We start from the raw sequence: 11375 nt of genomic DNA, 5'->3' as shown, positions 1-11375 counted from the left end.
CTGACTCCCGTCTGTCTTGCTTTTTCACCCGCTTTCCACCCATCCGATCCTGATTTCCCCGTTTGTCTCAGGCTACGACTCGTTTTTTGACCCCGACCACGTTTTGATCTCCCGTCCCGGCTAGCAATTCGTTTTTTTTTTTTATCCCGACCACGTTCTGCTCTCCTGTTCCGGCTATCGACCTGTTTTTCCATCTTCGTCACCAAATGTCCCACTCCGGAAGATCCAATTCTGCATTCGGAACACGTTCCGATTCTGTGAGCGGCTTGTTTCCCGCGTCCAGCGAGCACCGGATCGCGGGCACTGCCATTCCTCTATATCGCAATAAACTTGTGATTAACGCTGCACATCTGGGTCCTAATTCCGTTCTGGTTGTGACATCGTAGCTCGTCAGTAGGGCGGAACGTTGGTTCCTCAAGGCCGACCAGTTGAGAACCAATGCTTTGAATCACGTCGTCCATCGTTCGATTCCGAGTTGAGGGAGTGAACAGAGTCACACGGGCAATATAGTGAGTTTCTTTGAGCAGTCGAATTTCTCCAGCTTGAATCCGTCTCCCCTAAAAAGCCGACTTTCGCCGGACCGCAGGGTTGGAGAGAAAGCTCAAAGTGTGTTGAGTGTCTGTATACGTAAGCGTAACCCTGACATAGGCAAACACGGCGCTTTGGGCGGAACACCTGTTTACGTTGGACTCCAAATCGTTTTCAACGCAGCCAGAAAAAAAGCTCCTTTTTCAGGAAAAAAAATAAAAAAATCCATCCCCGGCCAGAAAAGGTTTTACGGCAGAGCACGCTTAGCCCATTGGCCGGCCGACAGAAGCCATTCGAATATCGTGACTAATTCGGGTAATTAAACTGTCACGGGTTTCTTTTCAACGGGTCTTTTATTCTGGAGGGTCGCTCATCCGTTAAGCCGGGTTTTGTCGCCTTTATTGACGTTAGGGGAAGGATCACAGAAAATGTTAAAAGTAGGGACGCCGACGCTATTTTTTTAGACAATTGGGACATCAGAAGTCGGCGCACACATTCGAGAACGCTCGAAATTGCTCGTAAAATGGAAGTGCAACTGCCACTATGAATATAGATAGATAGATAGATAGATAGATAGATAGATAGATAGATAGATAGATAGATAGATAGATAGATAGATGGATAGATAGATAGATAGATAGATAGATAGATAGATAGATAGATAGATAGATAGATAGATAGATAGATAGATAGATAGATAGATAGATAGATAGATAGATAGATAGATAGATAGATAGATAGATAGATAGATAGATAGATAGATAGATACTTTATTCATCTCTGCAGGGAAATTCACCCAAAAAATATATATTTTTTATTTTTATTTTTTAGATAGATAACTATACTATACTATACTATACTATACTATACTATTCTATTTTATTGTATTCTTTTCAGGTCATTGTTTATTTGTGACGCACTTAATCACAAGGAGTCTCAAGGGACCAAAGACTATTATTAGACCATCCCCTGATCTAAAACCTACATGAGTCCAAGGAAAAACTTTCTATTCAAAATGACTTTAGAAGAACAAAGTAGTGAATACAACGATGCTAAGATTTGAAAATAATAAAAGATTTATGAATCATCGTCTCGTTAAATAATTGTGTAAATAAAGCATGTTCCATTTGCAAAGGATTCTATTGTTTTACATATTTTATATATTTAATATTTGTATTATTTTTCACGGCTTTTTGAAATTATTTATTTGTCATGATTACTAATGCGAGGCACCTGTGCCCGCTCCTTTGGCGCCAATTGCCCCGGACGCTGGCTCCCTTGTCACGTTTTATACCCCCGTCTTCCTGTCACCGGTTGTCAGTCTGTTTGTGAACCTCAGCTTACGCTAGGCAAGCTTTTCGACCCTGACTCTCTCCTGTTATGATTCCCGTCTGTTCCCGGCTCAGACACCTTTTTCGATTTTGATGATTTTTGCGCCCCGTCCCGGCTACTGATCTGTTTTTTTACGCTCTCGGCACCGCCATCGCTCGCCTCGGAAATACCACTTCCATGTCTGAGCAACCTGCTCCCCGCGACCAGCGATCTACAGATCGTGTGTATTATCCTTTCCTTTCTTACCAATAAAACTAAGAGAAACGCACAAGTGGATTCTGTCTCTGTTCTAGTCCTGACATTTTTAGCTAAATTATATATATATATATATATATATATATATATATATATATATATATATATATATATATATATACAGTATCTAAATATCTAAATGTTTACATAGTGTCAGGAAATAATGTCTTATTTTACTCGATGATAAAGTAAAATAAGAAAAATAAGTAATGATGATCATATATTTTTTTTTATTTTATGATATTGTTTTACTGTTTTGGGGGGTAGAATAAAATCATTTAATACATGTGAATAATTAATATTTAATAATTCATTATTATATTTATAATTTATATTTACTCTAACGTTATAAAAAAGTTCAGACTATCATAATGTATACTTAAATCAAACCAAATTATTTAGCATCTGAAATAAATTGGTTTATCTTACATAATGCAAACAATGATATGAAATGATAAATATAAATAAACAATGCAATTTAAAAAGAAAATACACCTAAAACTAGTTCCAATGTCACGTCAGGCCACAGTCATGCAGTGCCAAAGACGCCAATTAGTCTTGTTGAAATGGTTGCCGTGCAAATTACCTTCAGTTTGTTTTTACCTCAGGCGGGTTGTGCACTCGATAACCTGGACAAACTGGCTCCAGCGAAAATGAAAAGTGCTCTATTATGCAAAACAATCCCCGTAAAACTCATCCCGCTCCAAGGTTTCAGCAATGAGCTATGCAAATGCTCGATAATTCCGCTTTTAATACTCAAACTTAGGTTCACCAACCTTTCTGAAGCTACAGATTGACATACATATCCAAAATAACTTATCATGTTATTATTAAGTTATTGTTAACATGAGAAACAGCTTCTTCTCAAAGCCCAATCAGTGAATATCTTGCATTAAACTCAATAAATGTAACTTGTATTCAATCGCATAAAATCCTTTATAGTCAAATGTCTAAAATCCTTCAGGAGCCATATATGGCTCTTTTCATAAGTACATAAGACTCGAAGATCAAATTTAGCTCATGTAAATCTCATCATAAATGATTAAGGTTTTGGTTCAGTAGACATAGGACACAATTTTAACTACAGTTACCAGTCAAGGTTTCCCACCAACAAACCCTGTTTTGCCTGTAAGTCGCTAAAAAATCCTTTAAATGGAAGATTATAGAGCAATTTAGGTTCACTGTTGAGACACTTTATGATGAAACAGCAAGAAGAAAAAGTAAACACCCAGAAACCTCAGCTAAGCACACAGAGCAGTCGTATTGGGTGAGCGGTAGGGGTAGGCGCATCGAAGGTAAATACATCAGTATCCTTGTTTGCAGTATTTTGTGACATCCTTACAACAGAACGCTGCTTGCACCCCGTTAAATGTATGATATTTGTTTATATGGGACGCAGGATCTGGCATTCGTCATTATTACATAAATTGGATCAAATCATCTGACGTCTCACAGTGAAACAAATGCGCTGAAAACTTACATTTTGTCTGGAGAGCTGCTTTGGCGGTTTTGCTGAAATTTGTCTTAGCATATAAGGTATGGCTCTTTCTCTCAGAAAAATCTCAATATTTTGCTCTTTGGGTCAAAAAGGTTCGCAAACACATATGCATGTGCAATTGTTCCATAACACTGCCAGTGTGAATATTCACATAGTGTCAGGACCCGGACGGAGACAGGACCCACACGCGTGACGTTTCTCACAAGTTTTATTGAGGGGAAGGGAAAGGATTGCACACACGATCCGGTGATCGCTGGTCGCGGGAAGCAGGTCGTGGGACTTCCGTGGCGAGCGATGGCGGTGTCGGGAACGGAAAAAAACGATCAGTAGAGGGGATAGAAGAGCAAAAACTTGGTCGGAAGCCAGGAGAGGAGAGTAGACGTGGTCGAGATCAAAACAGGTCGTAAATGGGGACGGGAGAGCCCGCCGATCTCCTCCGATTGAAGTCCCCCCCTTTGTCTAACAAATTCCCTGTTGTGGTCGCCTGGTCCGATAAAATCCGCATACCTGCTCGAGATGTGGGGGTTGGGGGACTTTCGGGGGGCTCGCGCGGCCGTCAGTCTGCTCCGGCTCGACGGATGGCGTGTCGAGGACCGGGGACCGACGGTGCAGGGGGACGGGGGGGGTCCTCTTAATGGGTCACAAATTCACATTAAGAGGAGCCACATCTGCATTTTATCAGGTGGGGGCCCCAGATAGTGTTACAGGGGCCGATTGTCCGCAGATTGGCCATCGGGCCTTTTAAAGTGGGAAATTGTTGAGGAAAAGCAGAGATATATGCGAGGGGGGGGTCAAGGGGGTCTTACGTTGCTATGGTAACGCTAAAAGTCAAGTCGGAAGATCTTCGTATCGTTAATTCATTTGACTGATTTTGGATCTCATCTCATCTCATCAGCTGCACCGCTTATCCTCAGTAGGGTCGCGGGGGTGCTGGAGCCCGTCCCAGCAATCATCGGGCAGTGGGCAGGGGACACCCTGAACTGGTTGCCAGCCAGTCGCAGGGCACACGGGGACAGACAACTCATTCGCTCATTTACACCTAGAAACAATTTGGACCGGCAGATTCACCTGAAATGCATGTTTTTGGAATGTGGGAGGAAACCGGAGTGCCCGGAGGAAACCCACGCAAGCATGGGAAGAACATACAAACTCCGCACAGTTGATTTTATTATGTTCTTTTGAGGATAATATTTGAATAATATTCAGATGATATATAAACTCATTTATTTTGTAGATTTTTATTGTATTGTATTCTTTATTTTTTATTTTTTACATATTTTTTTGTCTCTATTTTTTTCTTGTTTTGAGCTATTTTCAGAACCAGCCCGCCAAGTTAGCAGCTGTTCTTAGATGGCTACCTGGGGCTCAGCATTTTATTAGATTTTTTTTCAATTTTCCCCTTCTTTATTCTGGCTTCCTTCTTATTCTCTTTTTCTCTTCTTTTTTTTTGCTTTCCTTTTTTCTCTTTTTCATCTTTAATTTGCTCTTGTCTTGTTTTTTTTTCCTTTTTTTCCTTTTATTTCTTTTTTAATATTTCTCATTTCATCTCATCTCATTAGCTACACCGCTTATCTTCAGTAGGATCGCGGGGGTGCTGGAGCCCATCCCAGAAATCATCGGGCAGTGGGCAGGGGACACCCTAAACTGGTTGCCAGCCAATCGCAGGGCACACGGGGACAGACAACTCACTCGCTCAGTCACACCTAGGGACAATTAGGACCAGACAATTAACCTGACATGCATGTTTTTGGAATGTGGGAGGAAACTGGAGTGCCCGGAGGAAACCCACGCAAGCACGGGGAGAACATACAAACTCTGCACAGGAAGTCTGGAGCTGGATTTGAACCCACGCAGGAGGTTCTCAAGACATGAACTGTGCCACACATGCGCTAACCACTGCGCCGCCGTGCTTTTTAAAATATTTTTCCCCTTCTATTCTTTTTTTTTAATTATTTGTTCCTTTATTTTTTCCCTTGTCGTTTTTTTCTTCATTCGTCTTATTTTTCTTATTATTTCTCCCTTTTTCTTTTCTTTTTTTATTAATTTTCCTTTTCTCTTTCTTTATCTCTTTTTCATTTATTATTTCTTTTCTTCTTTTGTCTATTTTCTTTTTCTTTTTGTTCCTTTTTCATTCCCTTTTCTCTCTTTTACTGTTGTGTTTTTTCTTTTCTATTTGTTTTTTTCTTCCAAAAATGTAGGCTGACAAATGCAAATAAAAATGTTACGGTCTAGTCACTTTGAGTCTCCGTAGTTTGCAGTCTTAGTAGTGCTTTTTGTACTACACAATACAGCGACATTTGGTGGTCAGATATTGAGAGTCTGAATTGAACAAAATGCGAGATAGGTATTGTGGGAAGGAGTTTAGCTCATGGCATATTGGCAACTCCATGATGATGGGACACAACTTGGGAAATAATTGGTTGTAATGGTTGTATAGCGGGGAAAACTCCAAAATAGCTGTCTTTTTTCACACCATAAAGTGAAACGCTGTATCCCGGGGGTCTACTGTACTAGGCTGGGTTCCACCATCATTTTTTATTTTTTTTTTCAAGTTTGTAACGGCATCACGTGACGTGTCTCCATTTCCGAATGGTTTGCTTGTAAACAGCTCCTCTCGGAGATATTTCCATTCCAGATCAAAAGTCTTACGGCTAATTTAGCGTCTCGCTAACCGTTATCTGAAGCGGGCTGGGCCTCTTCCCATGCTTGACCCTCGACATCCTTCGACAACATCTTCTCCGCGGGGAGTTGCGGACGTGGGGGCCCGCTCGCTCCGACGGTCAAACGGGCCCCCGGGGGCCCCGCCGAGACCCCTCGTCTCTACCCTTTTACTCGGTTACCGTCTGGAGGCACCCCGTTCCCGCGCCTCCCCCGGGCTCTGCTTTCATCTTCCTCTATCAGGGAATATAAAGGGACTACAAACGGATATGGGAAGAGGAAATATAAACAATATAACATGAAAGGGTTTTTTTATTTCACAAGACATTTTCGGCTATATAGCTTCTGATACCGATGAGTGAATTGATTTATTTTTCATTGAATTTTTGAAGGAAATGATTACATTTTTAAACAAGTAATATATAAATGAAGCAGCACTGCAATGACCTTATCATTTTCTCGAAAATTTTGAGATTCGTTTCACCAATTTAGTAAATGAGTTCAGTTTGTTTTGGAATATATCTCTTTTTTTGATCGATTGTTTTTTTTCTCAGGATATGTTTTCCTTTATTCCTCCACCTGTCCTGTTTTTGTCTGTCTCCGGCTAAGACCTGTTTTGATTCTGACCACGTCTGCTCTCCCGTCCCGACTTACGACCCGTTTTTGATCTCGACCAGTTTCGGCTTACGACTCGCTTCCGACCCGACCACATTTTTGCTCTCCTGTCCCGGCTACCAACCCGTTTTTTCCATCCCAGACACCGCCTTCGCTCGCCACGGAAGATCCACTTCCATGTTCGGATCACAGGCCGAGTACGAGAGCGACCCGCTTCCCGCGTCCAGTGAACTTCGGAGCGTGGGCGCAGCCCTTCCTCGTTCCTTCAATAAAACTTGTGGTAAACGCTACGCAATTGGGTCCTGTTCCCATTCTGGTCCTACCAATTCAATTCAAATGATTTAAAATGGTACACAAAAAGTACCAGATTTATTTGAGTTCTTTTGCATTGCAATTGAAGGAACGTGAAAAAAATGTCCATACAATTTTGAAAAATACCATTTAAAGTTACCATTTTCCTCAATGAGTTTATTCAAAGAAACACAGTATTGTAAGAAAAAATAATATTCAATAACACCGTACTTGTTTTTTTTGGTTCAAATGACAGTAATCAATGAGATTTGTGTTTTTTAGCAGTAGGATTGAAAAATGAGGCAGGAAAATCAGAAGCAGCAATTATCATTTCCTCTATTGTGATTGAGGAGCCATCATAATCCAGAATAAAGCAAACATCCTTTGAAATTCTGAATCCGTCCACAGCGGAAAACCATTCTTCATTTTATCTCAACGATGTTATTACTGGCCCCCAATTTAGAATCTAATGGCCTGCATTAAAACACGGCGGAATCAACAAATTAAAGGGAATTGCCGTGATAGGGCGTGCAAACTCCAAGAACTGAAAAGAACACCAGTAATTTATGGGCAGGAAAATTACATTGTCACTTTCCTTGATGAGAATGACTTAAACCCGTAGTGTGTATAATACAGCGACCCCTAGTGGGGTAAAAATACGGCATTCATTGAAATAAAATAACTCAAAGAAGCTGTTATGTTTGGTCACCATCTGACTTCCACGGAAGCCCGAAGGATCAGTTCGTGAAGCTAGCTTATCCCGGTGCTGCTTTTAGCACTTAATGGACACTTATCGCGTGCAGCTGAGTCAGGTCGTCTAAGGATCTTCTGTTTTGTTCCACCGTTTCCTTCTCCAGTCACTCATGTAAGCAACTTGGTTGCAGGCGATGGCCCGACACAATTGTTATTGTTGGCTTTTTCATGTCAATAAAGCTTGCGTCATCCTTGACTGTCACTCGCTTTCCACAGCCGAGCCCTGGATGTGTTGATTGCCTTGTCCCCTGATACAGGCATCTTCCACTGATTCCTTCTCCAGCCACTCATGTCAGCCACTTGGCTTCATGTGGCTATTGTCATTGTTAGCTGTCCCTGCTTGGTCTCAGTGTCAATCGCCTTTAGCAGCTGAATTTCGCTCCGTTTCGTCATCCAGGCATTCTCCGTTGTTTTTTCAACGGTTTCCTTTTCTAGTAACTCGTGTTTTTGCAGGCTTCGGTTTGCTGTTATTGTTTGCTTCTTCGTGTGAATAAAGCGTTGTCCTTTATTGTCACTCAATTTCCATAGCTGGTAACCTGCATGAGATGGTCACCAAGTCCCCTGATTCAGACATCTTCCACTGTTTCCTTCTCCAGCCACTCTTGTCAGCCACTCTGCTGCAGACTACGGTTTGCTGCTAGCCACTATTGTTACCGTTAGCGACTTCTGCTTCGTCCTTCAGTGTCGCCCACTTTCCACCGCTGAGCCATGCTTGTGATGATCGCCGAGTCCCATGATTCCTGCACAGTCGCCTTTTTTCTATGGTTTCCTTCCCTAGGCATTCGTATTAGCCAATTGCTCCATCTATTTCTCACCTCTATTGTTATTGTTAGCGTCTTCTGCTTCGTCCTTCAGTGTCGCCCACCTTCCACCGCTGAGCCATGCATGTGACGATCACCCAGTCCCATGATTCATGCATTGTAGCCTTTTTCCTTCTTCAGGCACTCATATTAGCCACTTGGCTGCATCTACGGCTCACCTCTATTGGTATTTTTAGCTGATCCTGCTCAGTCTTTCGTTGCCACTCTCCTCCACAGCTGCTCATGCAAGTGAACATTGCTGAGTTTGGCGGTTCAGTGATCTGGGGCCTGTCATTTTCTAAGTTCCTACCACAGTTTTCTCCTCTAGCCTTTCCTATTATTTACTTGGCTGCATAGCTTGTTACTAGCTAATATTGTTAGCTGCTTTGTGTTAACAAAGATTGCTTTCTCCTTCAGTGTCACATGCCTTCCACAACAGAGTTCCTTGGTTCCATGAAAAAATACTTGTTTGCTTTTTATTAGCCTCGTTTGCTAGCTGCTAAAGTTAGCCACTTCCACCAGCTCTGACCAACCCTTTTCAGCAGGTTCAACTGCATCCAGCTCGCTCTGCCCTTTGTTGTCGTTTCCAGCGATGACAACGACCTTTCATGTCCTGCCGCTTGCTGGAATTCATCCAAGAAAATAAGGAAGTACTGCAATTTTTCAAATTTTGCCAATTGTTTTTCTTTAGGCTTCCTGGTGCAACTTCATTCACTTTAGCTCTTTCCTGAGGTCCAACGACCTCTAGTGGTGAATCATTCTAAATAAGAAGTGATTTGATCACAAATATAGATTCATTTTATATTGTCTGGAATTAATTAGACACACTTTTGTAGGATTACATTATGTCACAAAAGTAAGTGCGCCCCCCTCATTTCTGCAAGATTTTATTATTATGTTTAAAAGAACATCAGTGAAGAGACATCGCTTTGACACAATTCTAAGAAGTCTGTCAACAAAGGCCATGGCTTACTGGAAAGATATCTTGTGGTCTGATGAGACAAAGATGAGTGGATTTGGCTCATATGGTGTTAAGCATGTGTGGCGGCAACCAGGTGAGGAGTACAAACATGTTTGTGTCGTGCATGTCAAGCATGGTGTTGGGAATGTCATGGTTTGGGGCTGCAACTCGAGTTGGAGAGTTACATTTCATTGAAGAAAACATGAACTTAAGCATGTACTGTGATATACTAGAGAAAGGAATGATCTCCTCCCTCCAGAAACTGGGTCGGAGGGCATTGTTCAAGCCTGGCGATGACCCCAAATACACTTCTAAGATGACCAAGGCTTTTTTTTTTTAAAGGAATAAGGGTAAAGGGGATGGACTGACCAAGCATGTCTCTGGATCAATAGAACATCTTTGGGGCATCCTCAAGCAGTAGGTAGAGACGCACAAGATCATCATTATGTTGTCATGGATGAGTGAAAGACCATTTCAGTGGCAATTTGTGAGGCTCTGGTGAACTCCGTGGCCAGGATTATTAACTAGGGGTTTAGCGACAAATGTCTGGCTATGTTTTGAGTTTTTTGAGGGGAAGAATAAATGGACACCGCTATATAAGCTTTACACAGACTACCTTTCATTGTGTCAATATACTGTGCATACAGTACGTAAAATATGGAAAACATTATTTTGCTGAGGTCATTGCTAAAAAAAACATCAAACAGAGCTTCAACTCCCAAGATATCTCATGTTGAAATAAGTCTTTATCTTCTCCAAAGAGAACTGACAGACGCTAATTACAACCATTGCTATTGTTTTAAAGCAGAGGTCTCAAACACGTGGCACACAGGATAATTTAGTTATTCTTTCTTCCTTTGGGTTTTTGTACTTTTTCCGTCGGGTTGTTTTGGGTCATATACTTAGGTTAGGCATCGTATTGTATGTTTCACTTGTCTTTTTGTTTTTTTTTTAGTCATTTTTAAATCATTTTTCGTTCCTTATCATACTTTAGTTTTTCTGTGTTTTCAGTACTTTTTGATACACTTGTGTTCTGTTTCAGGTACCTTCTCATGTCAGGGACCAGAACAAGCACTCGGATCCAATAGCGTCAGTTAAAGGATTTATTTGGACAAGGTTCGGTGGAGCAGGCTTGGGACGTCGTCTCTTGGTAGCAGATAGCCTCTTTGGACGATATGGCAACTCCGTGGTGAAAACGCGTGACGAGTAACGTAGCAGGTAAGTCGGTGGCCGGGACGGAAGAGTGGATCGTAAACTTTTAACAGACAAGGGTCAGGCAACGAGAATCAGACTTGGAATACACAAAGGGATCGTGGTACCTTGAATGTTGGAGGCTCACTCAGGGAAACGAGGAGTACACTCGAACGTCCATCTCTGGACGCTGACAGCTTATGTAGAAAGCTTCCACCAATCAGGAAATCGCGTTCCAGCACACCAGCTGATTACCTCAGGTGGCTCCAGTTAGGTAATCACGACATCTCACACTTTTTTTTCAATAGCTTTTGAATGTTTTCCATATTTTTCAGTACTTGTTCAGTTTTTTATACTTTTAAGTACGTTCTCCGAGTTTTTATATTGTCGATTTTTTGGGGTACATTTTGTGTTTTGGTCATTTTTTGGGATATTTCATTGGGAGGTTTGTTTTTGAATCAATTTTAAGCACTGTTGCACACTTTTCATTACT

The 11375-nt window shown here is 41.6% G+C and overlaps 1 long non-coding RNA gene across 1 annotated transcript; it reads right to left on the bottom strand.

The window, feature by feature from the left end:
• Nucleotides 1-10780: 10780 nt before the first annotated feature.
• Nucleotides 10781-11114, bottom strand: LOC148363848 (uncharacterized). The gene is made up of 2 exons (XR_015850647.1): nucleotides 11011-11114; nucleotides 10781-10946 (listed from the first exon to the last, which is right to left on the bottom strand). It is a non-coding gene; the product is annotated as an uncharacterized LOC148363848 (long non-coding RNA).
• Nucleotides 11115-11375: the final 261 nt, after the last annotated feature.

Source organism: Urocampus carinirostris, chromosome 6 (assembly GCF_059441175.1).
Source record: "Urocampus carinirostris isolate Australia breed hairy pipefish chromosome 6, RoL_Ucar_1.0, whole genome shotgun sequence".
Classification (NCBI taxonomy): domain Eukaryota; kingdom Metazoa; phylum Chordata; class Actinopteri; order Syngnathiformes; family Syngnathidae; genus Urocampus; species Urocampus carinirostris.
This window is presented reverse-complemented; position numbering and strand designations above follow the sequence as displayed.